The sequence below is a fragment of the Piliocolobus tephrosceles genome, chromosome 3 (genome assembly GCF_002776525.5).
Source record: "Piliocolobus tephrosceles isolate RC106 chromosome 3, ASM277652v3, whole genome shotgun sequence".
Lineage (NCBI taxonomy): Eukaryota > Metazoa > Chordata > Mammalia > Primates > Cercopithecidae > Piliocolobus > Piliocolobus tephrosceles.
In genome coordinates this window covers 116,971,796-116,988,831 of record NC_045436.1, presented here as the reverse complement: position 1 = coordinate 116,988,831, position 17,036 = coordinate 116,971,796, and positions in this window count along the sequence as shown.

Genomic DNA, 17,036 nt, shown 5'->3' with positions numbered 1-17,036 from the left:
TGCAGGTCCAAGAACCAACCAGAAGCTCTGAGGTCCAAGGGAATGAAAAGGTCTGAGGTCTGAGTACAGGTGGAGAAGGTGTAGTTGTAAAAAGCAGCAGCAGTTGTTCCTGGAAAGTACAGAAAGGGATGTTCCAGCTCAAGTAGAGAGAGTTAATTTGCCCTTCTTCTGCCTTTTTGCTTCATTTGGGCCTGCAATGGATTGGTGATGTCCACCCACAATGGTGAGCCTGAATCTTCCTTACTCAGCCTACTGATTCAAATGCTAATCTCATTCCAGAAACACCCTCACAGACACACCCAGCAATAATGTACTTATCAGCTGTCTGGGCATCCTTTAGCCTAGTCAAGTTGACTCATAAAATTAACCACCACAACAAGTGACATGATCAGACCCAGAGTCACTCTTCCTCTCCAACTTAGTTATTCTATTATTGGGCCAAGCTTGGGAGTGACACTGCTTTCCTTGGGAGTCTCTCTTGTTGCTCATCTGAGCAGACTCTTGGCAGCCTGCCCCCCAGTTCATGTTACGTGCCTAGGTATGTCTAAATTCTAGCTTATGCACAAATCTGATTCCCCTTGGTATAACACAAAAAAGTGTTTATAATAGTAAAGATTAAAAGAGAGGTCATAGACTACTTAAGAGGGGAGAAACATTTATACTTATATTTTCCTTCCTAATAACTCCTCATGATTCTAGGAATTCTGAATGAGATAATTATTACCATTAAGCAAAACTAGCCCATGAAGGCAGCTGGGAGGGAGGCTATACCCTGCAAAGCCCCAGGGGCCAAGCTGTCCAAGACCATGGGAACCCACGTTTTGCATCAGCATGACTTGGATCATTTTGGAGTGTAAGAGATGGATTAAGTATATCTCAGTTTAAGAAATCTCTCTTTAAATAAAAAAAATTATCAACTGTCTTTTCCCAGATTGTGCCCTTCAGCACTGGCATTTAATTTTTACATTTTGTATATCTGCATGGCTTTTTAAATTTAAATATATATATACATATAGACAGCTATTTTAGTATTTAATAGCAGAATTTTTTAAATTAAAGTTTGAAAATATCTTCTTAGGTAAAGTTAGCAGACGTAGCAAATAAAAATACCTAACACCCAGTTAAATTTGAATTTTGGAGAAATGACAAGTAATTTTTAATGTAAGTATGTTTTATGCAATATTTGGGACATACTTATACTGAAAAATCATTGATCTGATAGTCACATTTAACTAGATGTCCTGTATTTTATCTGGCAACCCTAGTCTAAGGACACAGGCTTAAATAACTAGGCTATTACTTTAATGTTTTGTACTGGACATTTCAGGGTATTCCATGAGAAATGAACACTTGTTGTTCCAATCTATTTGGAAGTTTTGATGTGGACCACTTAAATTGCTAAATGACTTCATAGGTTCCCTAGAGTTACTTGCCATTACAGAGGTTTGCAGCATATGTGGCCCTTGATCTGAACTATAGTCAACCCAGAAAACTACCTATGATACTCTGTTATTTTCTGCTGTGCTGAAGCCAAAGTAATTATGGATTTCTCTGGAGGAAAACACGTCCATTGATTTTAAGTTGTTTGGGAGAATGTTAATTTAATGTAAGTTTCCTTCTGCCATGACTGTAACTTTTATATAGCCTACACAACAGTTGCATAGAAAACAAAATACCTTTTGTTGAGAAGTCTGGGGTTTTGATTTTTTTGTTTGTTTAGCTTTGAAAAGGCAATTTTGGGAGAGGGGTTGGTGAAAGGCAGGGGAAGTAACTGGAGACTTGAAGTAAAGTTCTTTAACCTTAGGTCACTGATCGTCTGAGGTGCAGGTTAAATTTTGGTTTTGGGAGTTTTATTTGCCCTCAAGTAGCCATCTCAGCAGTCCACCACAGACTAGACAGAAACATGAACACCCTCGGCCACTCCGCTGATGTTGGCTCTCAGGCCGTTCTGAAACCAGCATTACAGGAAAGTCTAATATTTGAACTTTTCACTCTTGGTTCGTTTTATTAGACAGCAGTGAAAGTTATCCTTGTACTAAATGATGAAGAGAAAAAAATATGAAACACCTTTAAAATTAGTCTTTGTATTTCTCCTTCCTCTTCTCTTTAGGTACATTTCTTTTAGAAATTATTTTCCCTTAATCCACTTGTCCATATTGAAACATGTTTGAAAATCTAGGTGATAAGGAGAAGGAAAATAAGAAAGATGAGTTACAGAAATACCACCCAAAAAATGTTTTATACGCCATTAAATACTTTCCAGTCTCTCAAACTAATTTTTACTTTTGAACTGAGCAGACTAGAACTGAATTTCTCAAATATTCAAAAAAGAAAAATAATGGAGTCTATATCCAAGATTTTTACAGAAGTTGTAGAGGAATCTATAATATAATCTTTTAGTTATATCTAAAAGTTTCTGCATAAATAAATATTTTAAAATAATAATTTATTTTAAGAAGGAAAACTGTAACAGAATCTGTGTGCTCTTCTTTCCTGATGCTATACAGTCAAGGCATTATCCAAATGCCAGAGAACCTCAATACAGAACAGCCAAGCTGGGGGCTTTAAAAAGAATTTTTTATAGACTTTATTTTTTAGAGCAGTTTTAAGTTCACAACGAAATTGAGCAGAAGATACAGAGATTTTCTAAATACCTTCTGCCCCAACATATGCATCAACTATCCCTTTATCAACATCAGCTGGGTGCTTTTCCATCCAAACAAAAATCAAAAGAGTGAAACTGTGGTGGAAGAGAAGAATAAAAAATGAGTCTTCTCAAACCATCTTGTACTTAATTTTTGTATTTTTAGTCTGTATACTATAGATTTATGTGTATGTACATATACACATACATATAGTATATATCCACATACATACTGTATATAATTATTCTTACAAAATAAATATTTTGCTTATTATACCAATACAACATTGTCAAAAATTCTAAATGACCTACATTTAAAAATAACCCCCATGCTGAGATTGTTAGCTGTAAAGTTCCGAATTGACCACTGTTAGAAGGAGCTGCTAGTTTTCTTCCACAGAGACAATCTAAACATATCCTCTCTCCAGACAGGGGAAATGCTACACTGTTATGATGGCTGATAATTCATTTAGGATAGAGCAACAAAAAGATAAACGTGAGATATGTCAAGCATTTACTGTTAGATTTCAGAAGACTCTATTTTTTAATGAGGGAAAAAAGGTATCAAAATAAGTATTTGAGAGGCAATGCCTGCTGGTGGCTTGCTCGTGGAAAACAGTAGCTTCTAATCCTAATAAGGGTGTTGATTCATCACATCACCAGCAAATCATGGAACCACTTTGTTAAGCTTCCTTGTCTGTGATATAGAGAATCATGCTATATCCCACCCAAGAAGTGCTGGGGTTGCCTAAGGAAATACATATTAATATTAGGTGGTTTTAAAATTTAGAAAACTATGTAAAGAACTATAAGAAGAAAAATATTATAATGTAAACATTTTAAAAAATAAGGTTGTTCCTCTGACATAAAGAGCGCTAAATATAATGTCACTTAAATGGATGGGCTTTAGGAGGTGTTGGGCCTTCATAACCCCATTCACACTGGGGCCCCATACAACTAGGCAGGTTCAAAGCTGTGAAGCAACCCCACCAGGCATATCCAAGAAGGAACAAAGCTGAGCCCTCAGTAAGGGTGTTGACTTTGCTTTTCTCAACCCACTTCACAAGTTTGTTATTCAAGAAGCTTGTACTGATCATCTATAGGTACATGATGTTGTTTGCTCTATGACAGTGTTTTGCAATGTGCTAGAGATTGTCCTGTGCTTCATAGGATGTCGGCCAGCATTCCTGGCCTCTGCCTTCTAGACACTAACACCTTTCACCCACGTCCTAGCTGTGATGAACAAAAATGTTTCCAGATGTTGCCAAATGTCCACTCAAGAGCAAAATCACCTCCAGGTGAGAACCACTGGTCTATGCTAAAATGGTGATTCCCAAACTTTTGTGGACATAAGACTCACTTAAAATGCTGTTTTAAAATATGGGTCCCTGTGCCCTAAATCCAAAAATGTAATTCAGTAAAGTGAGACGGGTACACATAATTTGTAGGAAAAAAAAAGAGAAAGAGAAAAAAGAAGTGGATTGAGGAGGTACGACTCAGGACTCAGGGGCTTAGAGGTACCGACATGGGGTGATTGAAATAAGTGTGCAAGGTTGCTTAATAAAATTTCCCTTCAGCTCCCCAAACTTATTGCAGGTATTTCAATATAAATAGTTTTGTATTAATATAACCTCTGTCCTTAGTAGAGTGTATGGTGTAGAAAGATGTTACATAAAAGCAATTTTTGAATGAATGATTTAATAATGATTTCAAGGGGAAAGTGTAAGTTCTTATTCACTTAGTTCAGTGTAGAATGAAGGTGTTTAGTTGTAATGGCTGGGGGAGGTGTGGCCTGTAACATTTATCAGGAGCCTTGCAGTAAGCACTGAGTTCTAATCCTGGAAAATCAGAAGTGGGGTTGAGGATAAAATCTACAGTGTATCTCATTTGGGCCATCCCTTCACCTAGGACCTGAAATCTCTTATTAAGTACTTTAGTAAAATTTAGTAATCTTTCCTAGGGAAAGATTAATAGAAGAGGGAATGGCCGGGCACGGTGGCTCACGCCTGTAATCCCAGCACTTTGGGAGGCCGAGGTAGGTGGATCACCTGAGGTCAGGAATTCAAGACCAGCTGGACAACATGGTGAAACCCTGTCTCTACTAAAAACACAAAAATTAGCAGGGCATAGTGGTGCGCACCTGTAATCCCAGCTACTCAGGAGGCTGAGGCAGGAGATTTGCTTGAACCTGGGAGGTGGAGGTTGTGGTTAGCTGAGATCACGCCACTGCACTCCAGCCTGGGCAATAGAGTGAGACTCCATCACACACAAAAAAAACAAAAATAGAAGAGGGAATGTTAGGATCATTTTCAAATTGTAAAGATTAATTTACTTCCTATTCTGTCTTATTATATCATCTTTCTCCAGCCCTCTACTAAAATTCATAAAACTCAACCATGACAAAATTTCTTCATCACTCCCACAATGAAAAATAAAACAGAGAAGAACTGCAGGATTCCAGATTACCACTGGCTAGGTTCAGTGCGTTCTCTGTGAAGGGAGTTGTTGTAATACCTTCAGGGAAGGGATAATTATGATCATGAAAGAGCTGACATTTGGTAGTTGCTTGCTATGTGCCAGACACAGTACTGGGTATATTTCATACTTTGTCTCAAAATATATTTGGGGGACATAAATCTTAGATTCCAGTTATAAAGTTTACAGCCTCTCTGCCTCTGCTTGTGCCATTTCCTCTGCTTAGAGCCCCCCTTTTCTCTCATAACTATCCATGAATATGTCATTCTTTATTCAAACCTCGTATTTCCATATCTATTTACCTTTAAGACATTCCTAACTTGCCCAACTCTGAAAAAGACAGGACCTTCTTGCTTTGTAAACTTCTGAAATAGTTATTTATATTTTACACCCAGTACCTACTTTTCACCTTATTTTGCAGTTTTATAAACTCATGAGGCACGTGTCTGCCTTCATTACTGTAAGACAAACTCCTTCCAGGTAAAAGCCATGTTTTTTTTTTTTAAGCTTTGTTTTCCTCAAGCACAGTGTTTTGCAAAGTTTCAGTTTCAGATTTCTCTTGCATCAGAATCATCTGGGTTGTTTGTTGAAAATCCAGATTACTGGTACCCACCTCAGTTTTGCTGAATTAAATTTTAGGATGCAGGACCCAGGGACCCATACTTTAAACCAGTATTTTAAGTGACTCATGTGTCCACAAAAGTTTAGGAGTCACTTTTTTAGCAGAGAGCAGTGGTTCTCAACTGGAGATCATTTTGCTCTTGAGGGGACATTTGTCAACATCTGGGAACATTTTTGCTCATTACAGTTGGGACGGGGTGAGTGCTACTGGTATCTAGAGGGTAGAGGCCAGGGATGCTGCTCAACATTCCTCCTCCTTGAAGGCAACAGTTACCTTTATAAAAATATTTTTTATAAGCTCTGCCCCTCGTAGAGTGTGTGCTGTAGAAAGGAGTTATATGAAAGCTATTTTTTGATGACGGATTTAATAAATGGATTATTCCCCAGTCTTTACCACCATGGGTTTCAAAGCACTTGACTTCGAAGCTGTTGTTTTAAACTAGGCTACTTATGTGTTCCTGCTTATAGAGATATAACTCATCTGAAACTGTTCAGTGTTGTATCAAGTCTCTTAGCCAGAGAAGAACAGTCTTTCCTCTTTCAAAGCTCACTTCCTCTTTGTGGACACTCACTAGTGCCCTGATGCCTATTTCAGTCTTCAACCCAAAGTCCATTTACAGAGGTGACTGATGTCCTAAGGAGGCTTTTGTCTCCAACACTAGCCACTTTCTAAATTTATCTAGTAGTGAAGTATCCTGTAGATATTCCTAAGAAAACAGTGGAGGTTTCACTGAGGTTCTTTATAAAACATTAATACAAGGCGCTATCCATTACACATTAAAATTATGCAACCATAATTCTCACTCAGAGAACTGTTTGTTTCCAAACTCACAATATTTCTCAAAAATTAACAAAGTATCTTGTTTTTTTGTTTTTGGTTTTTAAATTGTATTTTTGTTTTATAGGTCCTGTGTGATTCATGCTTTAAAGAGATTCTGTTTTGACATGTTTCCAGGATCTGTTTCACAATTTAGAGCTCCTTTTAGCAGTTCTTGTATTGGTGGCTTTGTAGTGACGAATTCTCTCAGCATTTGTCTGTCCGAAAAAGACTGAATTTTTCCTAAAGCCTTATTCTTGGAAGAATATCCATTTTCCTATTTGTTTTTACAGAAAATATAGACAAGGTGGTCAGTCTTTTTTTTTTTTCCTGTAACATTCTACAATGTGGGTTAAAATAAATAATTCTAAATTTAAAAGCTTTTCCTGAAATGTATTATCTTTACAATTTGCTTTAGTTATCAAACTCTATAAAATCACTGAACACTGTGGAGTTTTCAAAAGTGGAACTGCAAATGGTGCTTGACCTGATGGCACAAGAAATGGCTTTGGGAGACAATATTCAGCTGAACAGTGGATAAATAACCAAATAAGGCAGTCCATATTTTAGGGCCAGACTTAGGAGTTCACACATAAATTCAGAAAGCCATACTCAAACATAGACACCAAAGTGTACTGGAGTAATCAGGTAAACTTTTGAAATTCAGGCTGATGAAGAGAAGGTTAGAAGAAAGAGCACATGAATCAGAGGATGGTGATGCAGAGGGAAAGGGAATTTCCAAAAAGTGTGAAATAGATAAATGAGATTAGTGTAGCACAAATCAGGGTACATGTTGATAAATATTGGAATGGAGGAGTATCAGCTACTTGGTGAACTTAATCAAGAATACCTTGAATGCTCAACTGCATAGGAGGTGATGAAACACCATGAAGTGGTACGGACAGATGAGTAACTGAGTGAGAATAGCATTTTAAGAACATTAGTTTGGAATGGTTGAAGATTGGCTAGGAGAAAGAAGTGATGGTTTGCAGACTGGATAGAGGAAACAGGGGAATGTAGACAGGAAACCCAGTTAGAAAAGTATTACATTCATTCAGAAAGAAAGCGATTAGTTCCCCAACTAAGCTGGTGACAGAAAGGGGCAGATGGTTATAGTTTTGTCAAAGATGAGTAAATAGAACTGAGCAAATTCATTGGATGGATGGGGTAAAGGGGTGAGGAACTGCCTCCAGTTCTAATCATAAAATCCTAGGACAGATGTATTCTCCTTAAATCCTGTCTACCTTATCCACTTAAAATTTGCACAAAATTTTCTGCCCACCATACTTGAGAATCTATGAGTTGCTTTTTGTTTGTTTGTTTCAGGGAATAGCACCTAACACTTAAACCCATCAACACTAACAACGTGACTTTTGAGAGGCAAAGTTCAAAATCTGCAAAATCAGAATATTTCAGAGATAATAGTCTATCTGTTTAACATTCTTCGCCACATGCCTCCATTTGTTCATAGTGCCATTAAAAATGTTCGGTGTTCATTCCTGAAACCAACCCTGGGCTTCTGGATCCAACAGCAGAGTCGATTATATGATTGCTTAAACATCAAAGCTTTCCCTCACTAATGTTCTTACCAGGGGACATAAACAGGCAGGTCTTTTCTCTCTGGTTTAGGCAAATGCCTATGTTGTTCAAACCAGCATACTGTACATTCCTGTGTGATTTTATGTGTTTGATCATTGGACAGATGGAATATCTGCTTTTCCCATTGCTATCAATTGAATGTGTGCAGTGCACATCCTGCTCAAAGCAGACCTGTTTTGTCGGGCAGAAGTCAGGGCTTACTGCCTTGGGACAGCCCATTTCTTGGAAATGCTCATAGGATCTTCAGTTTCCCCTTCTGAGGTATACAAGGAAAATCTTACCCTGAGGAAATATAAAAGGATTTCCTGACACCAGCCAAAGAAACAGGTGCACACATATTTGATTTGATAAAAATGGGTTACACAAGGTATGGCCATAGTGCAAGCATATTATTTCCCCCTGCTTCACAGTTTCAGTGGTCCACTCAGAAAAATTCTGCCCTGAATAATCACTGTCTCCATAATAAATTTGAGTGCCTCACTCTGGAATTCCAGTTCCTTCACAATCTGGCCCCAATTGGCTTTTCCAACCATATTACGAACTACACCCATTTAAGATCTTGCCACGCTAAGCTACTTACTGCTACCTGATCCTCAACCCAAGCTCGAGCCTTGCTTATTATGTGCTTTCCTCAATTTAAGCTGATCCAAATGTCCAAATTCTTGCCATCCGAAAAATCCCATTTATTCGGCAACCCATGAAGACTTTCCTCATCTCCCAGGTGGAAGTCAGCTCTCACTGCCTTATCCTCCCAGTGCAAGTTACATGTATTTATCTGATGGCGCCTCCAATTTCTACCTGAATTATGACTAATAATCTTACCTGTGAACTATGTACATCTTGGAGAGTTTATGCCTGATCCATCTTTGAGTGCTTCACCCTAGGGTCTTGTATCTACGACATGGTGGAAAGAATACTTGGAGAAAATTTAAGTTCAAGTCTCCCTCTGTCTTGTTGTGTCACTGTGATCAGTTTACAAATTTCAACATATCTTTTTAAGATTAGGTGTGATAACTAAAAGCCATTCCCTAAAGGATTAGATAGTTAATATAGTTTATGACAATATTAATACATCATGGATGACATACCAGTTTAAAAAATAAGTCTATTTCTTGACATTATTATTAGAGAGATTATTTAATTTTTTACGTAACATCACACACTGACCCAATTTGTTTCCCAGTTGGGACACCCCTGAAGTGGATCTGTTAACGAGAAGAAAACAAGTTAAAATGTGATCCTGATATTAAAATTACTGAACCCTTCTCACCTGTCTTCTCATCACTGGCCCAGCCTCCTGACCCTTTTTTAACCTTAAAAAAAAAAAAAAAAAAAAAAAAAAAAACTATACTTAGCTTGTGTTATACTGATTCACAAGAGCTGCCAGTAAGATGAAATGGAGGTAGTTTAATTACTAAAACAAAAAAATGACCACCATTTATTCATTCAAAAACTATTTATTGAGTGTTCCTAAGGGTCAGATACTCTTCTAGGTTCTAGTGATTGATAGAGTCGTGCATAAGACAAATTTCTGTTTTGCCCTTGAGATGTTTACAAACTAGTAGAGGAGAAAGTTAGCTTGGCATAAAATACCATTTCAGTATAACATGGTGTGTTAGTTTTTGTAGTGGAGTAGGATAAAGTGGTCAAAAAGAAGCTTACCAGAAAAAACGTATTCAATGGCTAATAAAACCCACTCATGATCAAGCAAAATGTACTTCCCACTTCATTTGTGAGAAAGTGCATTCAAGTTGAGTTCATTGTGTCAAAAGATAACAAATGTTGGTGAGGCTGCAGAGAAATAAGAACACTTGCCCACTGTTGGTGGGAACGTAAATTAGTACAGCCATTAGAGTAAACAGTATTGAGGTTTCTAAAACAATTAAAAATAGAACTACCATATGATCCAGCAATTCCACTACTGGTTATATATCCAAAGAAAATAAAATCAGTGTCTTTACCATCTCACACCAGTTAGAATGGCGATCATTAAAAAGTCAGGAAACAACAGATGCTGGAGAGGATGTAGAGAAACCAGAATGCTTATACACTGTTGATGGGAGTGTAAATTAATTCAACCATTGTGAAAGACAGTGTGGCGATTCCTCAAAGATCTGAAACTAGAAATACCATTTGACTGAGCAATCCCATTACTGGGTATATACCCAAAGGATTATAAATCATTCTACTATAAAGACACATGAACATGTATGTTTATTGCAGCACTATTCATAATAGCAAAGACTTGGAACCAACCCAAATGTCCATCAATGATAGACTGGATAAAGAAAATGTGCCACATATACACCATGGAATACTATGCAGCCATAAAAAAGGATGAGTTCATGTTCTTTGAAAGGACATGGATGATGCTGGAAACCATCATTCTCAGCAAACTAACACAGGAACAGAAAACCAAACACTGCATGTTCTCACTCATAAGTGGGAGTTGAAAAATAAGAACACATGGACACAGGGAGGGGAACATCACACACTAGGGCCTGTTGGGGGATGGGGGGCTAGGGGAAGGATAGCATTAGGGGAAATACCTAATGTAGATGATGAGTGGATAGGTGCAGAAAATCACCATGGCACGTGTATACCTATGTAACAAACCTGCACGTTCTGCACATGCATCCCAGAACTTAAAGTATTATTAGTTAATTAATTAATTAAATAAAATCAGTGTCTTAAAAAGAGATCTGCACTCTCATATTTATTGCAACATTATTCACAGTAGCCAAGATAGTCAACCTAAGTGTCTATCAATGAATGAATGGATAGAGGAAATGTGGTATATATACACAGTGGAATACCATTCAGCCATAAAAAAATGGCTGAAAGAAGGCAATCCTGTCGTTTGTGGCAACATGAATGAACCGGAGGACATTATGTTAAGTGAAATAAGCCAGGTACAAATACTGCACAACCTTATTCACATGTGAAATCTAAAAAAGCTGATATAGAAATAGGTCAGGAGATTGAGACCATCCTGGCTAACACGGTGAAACCCTGTCTCTACTAAAAATTTTAAAAAATAAAAAATAAATTAGCCGAGCTTGGTGGCAGGCGCCTATAGTCCCACCTACTCGGGAGGCTGAGGCGGGAGAATGGCGTGAACCCGGGAGGCGGAGCTTGCAGTGAGCTGTGAAGGCGTCACTGCACTGCAGCCTGGGGGACAGAGCGCGACTCCGTCTTAAAAAAAAAGAGAGAGAGAGAGAGAGAGAGAAATAGAGAGTAGAATGGTGGTTACCAGAGGCAGGGGCAGTTTGGGTATTGGGGACTGTGGAGATGTTGGTCAATGGGTATAAAGTTTCAGTTAGGAAAAATCAAACACTGCATGGGAACATCACACACTGGGGCCTGTCCTGGGGTGGGGGCCTGGGGGAGTGATAGCGTTAGGAGAAATACCTAATGTAAATGATGAGTTGGTGGGTACAGCAAACCAACATAGCACATGTATACATATATAACAAACTTGCACATTGTGCACATGTGCCCTAGAACTTAAAATATAACAAAAAATAAAAATAAAAAAAGATCCACTCATGTCACCAAATATGGGTTTCTCTATAGTACTGAAAAATAAAGTTATTTTTAAATATAATGTAACAAATAATTTAGTTCCTTTAAAGGCTACAAATTTCAACTAAATAAGAATTAGACCCCATTAATTACAATCTGACATGTCACACAATTTCTGTGTGTGTTTTTTAATAGCTTAACTTCCCTGTCCATTTCAGTTGTAAAATAGTGATGAGAATATTACTCTCTTCATAAGGTAAGAACTAAAATATATGATTATTGTGCCTAGAGTAAATTAGTGTATGTTTTATAGTGTTGTTGCACAACTGTAGTGTTGAATCATAACTACAGTTCACACATATAAACACAAAACTTTTTGAATTAATGGTAAAAACAGAAACCTCAGGGGAAAAAAGTAGGTAACTTGTGAACAGGAAAATTTGAAAAGAGAAAATACCAGTTTCAAAAATAAAATCTACATTTTACATGGTCTAAACCATCTTCATAACATCATCATGAAACCCCTTCACAGTCCCTAGATGTGCAATTTGATAAACGACCTATAACTTGAGAAGTTTCTCGGGGACCTTGCCTCAGTTATCACCTACCTCTTTCCCTTATCAATATTGCTGCCTGAAACTCACCTGAGGTGACATCAAATAAACCAGAGAGTGACAATGGACTCATTGTTAGAACCTACCAACTCCTGAATAATACTCCCAATTTCCAAGCCAAAAAGCTACTGGGGGTATGTAGCTGAGATACCTTATTACATCCAGGATAATTCCGTTAGAAGTCCATGTCAAGCCAGATTCCCACCTGCCCCTCCCAACTGGCAATGTGAAAAAGCCCATGCTTTTGTGGTTCAATTACCAGTTGTTTTGAGGAATGACTTTTATGATGATATAGGCTGCTGAGCCAAAATATACGGGATCATAAAAGGGGAATGCCTCCACTGAAAGTCATCTCCATACAACTGGCATTTGAGACTAGCAGAGGGGAAATGAGGGCATCTATGGTTATTCCATCAACATCAAGGCTGGCAGTGGGGGCCAATCAGGAAAGCCAAAATCCTTTAAGTTCTTTTTAAGAGGATAATCTTAAAGCAGAACATGTACTCTTGGCAATCTCCAGAGCTTATAACGTCTGACCCTGCCACTGGACCTGCTTCGTGATGCCATAGATTACATTTTAAACTAATTCTCTCTTCATACGGTATTTTGCTTGCCTTGTAGCACATGCCACAGTCCTGGGTTTGGAAGACGGGATTGGAAAATGGGAGTTTAAGCCTGGTGTACACTGCCAGCTAGATTTTTCTTGCTGACAAAGTGCAAACTTGGCCTCCACTTCCCTGTAGAGTCATGCCCCTTTGGTGTTTCCTGGGAAGTTAGGCCGCTGCCATGCTATAGCCAGAAAGCCATGCGGTTCCTCATACAGCCTCACACTTTATAATCACTCCCAGGAGATATTTTGACACAGGAATCTGCACTATAACACCTTTAAATCTGGATGGACAGTTTGTTGTAACAAGTTGGAATTTCATTTTTTTTTTTTTTCTGATGGCTCAAAAAGAACAGGAGCTGGATGATGGGAACAGGGAGAAATAATTACATGAAAGGGCTTAGTGATATCCTTGGGACACAACAGATGCTCTCAGAACTTATCAATACAACTTTATGAATCAGAAGACTGAGAAGAGTTCAGTGAAAATAAAACTATGCACCTATTAGTACCCCAGGTCAATTAAAAATTATTACTTTTATTAAAATAGTATGTTACTATTGTTTTTTTGTATTCAGAACTGTAAGTACTCAATTTCCTTAGATCTACATGTACTGAAATTACCAGGAAGAATGTATCGTATGAATTGCTTGCTAAAAGCTCAGAAGCTGTTAGAATTTATGTAGTTTATACCAGAAAAGGTTTGAACCCAGAAAAATGGGTTTTCTCCAACACTGACAAACGAAAGTCAACAAGTAGGTAAGTGTGATAGTCTACTGATTTGAGTTCGTATAAGAATAAGTGTACGGGCCTAAAAGTGCCAGGACCTAAGCAGAAGTCAGGCAAGATGTATCTTGTGAAGAAACTGGAGTGGGAGAGAAAAGAGAGGTCACCAATAGCAAGTATGATAATCAGCCTCATGATGTGAAACACTAGATTTTGATGAGCTAAACAACATTAATATCATGTCTATGTCTCTTAAACCAGTATTTAGGTGGTGAGATGGGACAGGTTGTCTATGGAGCATAGTTATGCATGAGTCTATAACCACATCCTTAACGGAAGATTGCTCTTGCATAACCTTGTGAAAAGTTACTGGGCGATATTTAAGATACATACACAGGTTTAAAGAATAATATTGCCAGCTTAAAAAATATTATTATAATAGAATATACTAGTTACCCCTTTCAGATTGAGTCACCATCCCTTTCCCTCAGATGTAACCAATATCCTGAACTGCATGTCTATTATTTCCATGCAATTCTTTTATTTTATCACTATATGGGCATTAAACAACATGTAGTATCATTTTGTGTTTAGCCTTTTCTTCATTGAATGTCATGCTTTCAATCATACACCCTACTATCAGTCCTAAAAGTTAGATGTGTTAAAGTCACTTTTTCCTTCCACTTGCTTAAACTATTCTTTAATGGCACCATTTTCTCCTTTCCTTCTCCACTAGCATTAAATTATTGAAGATTCCATTTTCATAACAGGACTAAATGTCTCACTCTCAGTTTCATGTAGTTCTTTAAAAATTGCAGGATGCTGACTGTGTGCGGTGGCTCACACCTGTAATACCAGCACTTTGGGAGGCCAAGACTGGAAGATTACCTGAGGTCAGGAGTTTGAGACTAGCCTGCCCAACATGGTGAAACCCCATCTCTTCTAAAAATACAAAAAATTAGCCAGGTGTGGTGGCGGGTGCCTATAATCCCAGCTACTCGGGAAGCTGGGGCAGGGAAATCACGTGAACCCAGGAGGCGGAGGTTGCAGTGAGCTGAGATGGCGCCACTGCACTCCAGCCTGGGTGACAAGAGTGAAACCCTGTCTCAAAAAAAAAAAAAAAATCCAGGATGCCTAGGGTTATGTTAATTTAAGGTATCCTGTTATAGTAAAATGATGTTCAGAATTAAAATCCCAGCTCTGTTTATTACAACATTTGACAAGTCATTTGTCATCCTAGAACTCATTTTGGTAACACAAAATGAAAAAAGTGTTGAAGAAAACAATTTTTCAATGATACTTATTGAAGCATAATAATGCAGATCTTACTCAGAACCACCAAAGTAGGCATAGGGATGATGGCATTGGGGTATTGCTATGGGAAAAGTAGATTTTGCCCAACTCCAAATACAGCATGGGCAAGTGAATAGCCATTTATAGTCAGGGAGCAGAGTGGATGGGAGTTGGTGGGTGGAAAATTCTTAAAGGAAGCATCAGGAGTAAGGAGGATTCTGGCTAAACTGACGTAAGAGGATTTCTTGCTAAGGACAGGCCAGGAAGATAACCTGAGGGCAGATGTGGGATGAGGATCCCAATCAGATATCAAAGGTGATCATATCTCTAAGATGGGGGTGAGGTTCTTGCTAAACTTGCTAAACTATAAATCAGAAGGGTCCTTGTTAAAACTGGATATTACAAGGAAATGCGCACATGCGCCTACAAGAAGGTTCAGGAGTCTGACTAACGTTTGATCAAGCAAAGGCTCTATGTGAGAGGTGAACTACATATAAATCATCTTCAATGCCCTTTCTAACTCCAATATTTGTCTTTTTACTCTGCTCTTTCCCTCTACATGGATAAACATCTCACCAATCTCATTATTAAATATTCTTTTTAAAAAATTATTTTGCTGGCACTTTCTTGAATCATTTACTGGTCAGTAGACGGGAGAGTGTTTCTACACATACTTCCCAAAGTATTAATATAAATGAAAAGCATTTTCAAAAAGCTTTTGCTGGCCAATTCAGTTTGAGGAGTGTATCTTTGCCTGCTTAGTGTTCTGTGGGATCTGTAGAGTTGTTACTAGTATTGCTAATAATAATCTGAGCATGGCATAGAACAACCTTTGCTGTAAATTTGAAGTCAGCAAGACAGGCTTAACTTGAACCCCATCTAAGGCAGTTATTTTAATCCATGTATCTCAAAGCTGCTAAGATTCCACCTGTAAGAAATCTTCCCAGAAAAGGAATCAAAGATAGCCTCCTACAAAGACACAAGCCCACAAGTGCAGAGAGAAAATGATTCCTATTCTCACCGTTTTGGCACAGTTGGCTGTTACTCCTGAAAAAAAAAATCACGTTAAATGAAAATATTCCATGTTTAATCCCTGCCCACTTTTTTATTTAAAAGAGTGAGAAAAATCAATTGAACAATCTTTAAATTCCAAGAAAATGAAATAGACTTTTCTCCAGTATTTAAAAAAAGATAAATGAACATTTCTTTTCCTTTGATGAATGTAAAAAGACATGTTTATGCTTCTTTGCTTAGGAAAAACAGACACTTGGTTGATGTAAAGGTTAAATATGTGTTCTGGTTTCCAATCATGAAATGCTATTGGCTGTATAAAGCATATATTTATGGTTCTTGAAATTGGCATAGTTACTGCATTTAAAACAGCAACATTTTACTTCTATGAATAGACCCTAAGACTGACTGACCTTCTGATATTTCATGCTAATGTATATTGAATAACTGTGACAGGCAACAAAAGGGGCATTACTTGTGGGTCATCATCCATCCACTCATTCAAATAACACTTCTTGAGGGCTAACTAGTAATTTCAGCTCAACCAACAATTATTGAATGCTGCCTATGTTCCTGCTGGGCACTGCTGAGGTGCTTGAAATAGCCATATGTAAAATATATACATATATAGGTAGGAGTCACATGTTAATAATATAATACCATATTATAGTATATAATTAGTATAATATAATACTATATTATAGTATATAGCTAGGAGTTACATGTGATAGAAAAGCCTCAAGTTTCTCTTTTAAAACAGGGAAGCAAGGGGAACTGTGCGGGCATTTGTATTCAGAATCTCTAAAGAAGTAGATATTATACTTAGAGTTAACTAATGTATTTTTGAGCCCATTCGTATTTGCTCAATCTAGAAGTAAACAACATAAAATATAGAACTCTGTCCTAGTATCCAAGGGAACTAGAATTGAGTGGCATATTTTCCTTTATCATTCAAATCTGAACGTCTTGCTTGAATTAACGTATTTATGAAGGAATTGTGCCTCCTCTCTTGTCACCATTTTATCTCTAACAGATATTTAACAATATCAAAATTCTTTTAAAAGATATTTTTCCTTCAGTGGTGACAGCGTGGTATTAGAAAGT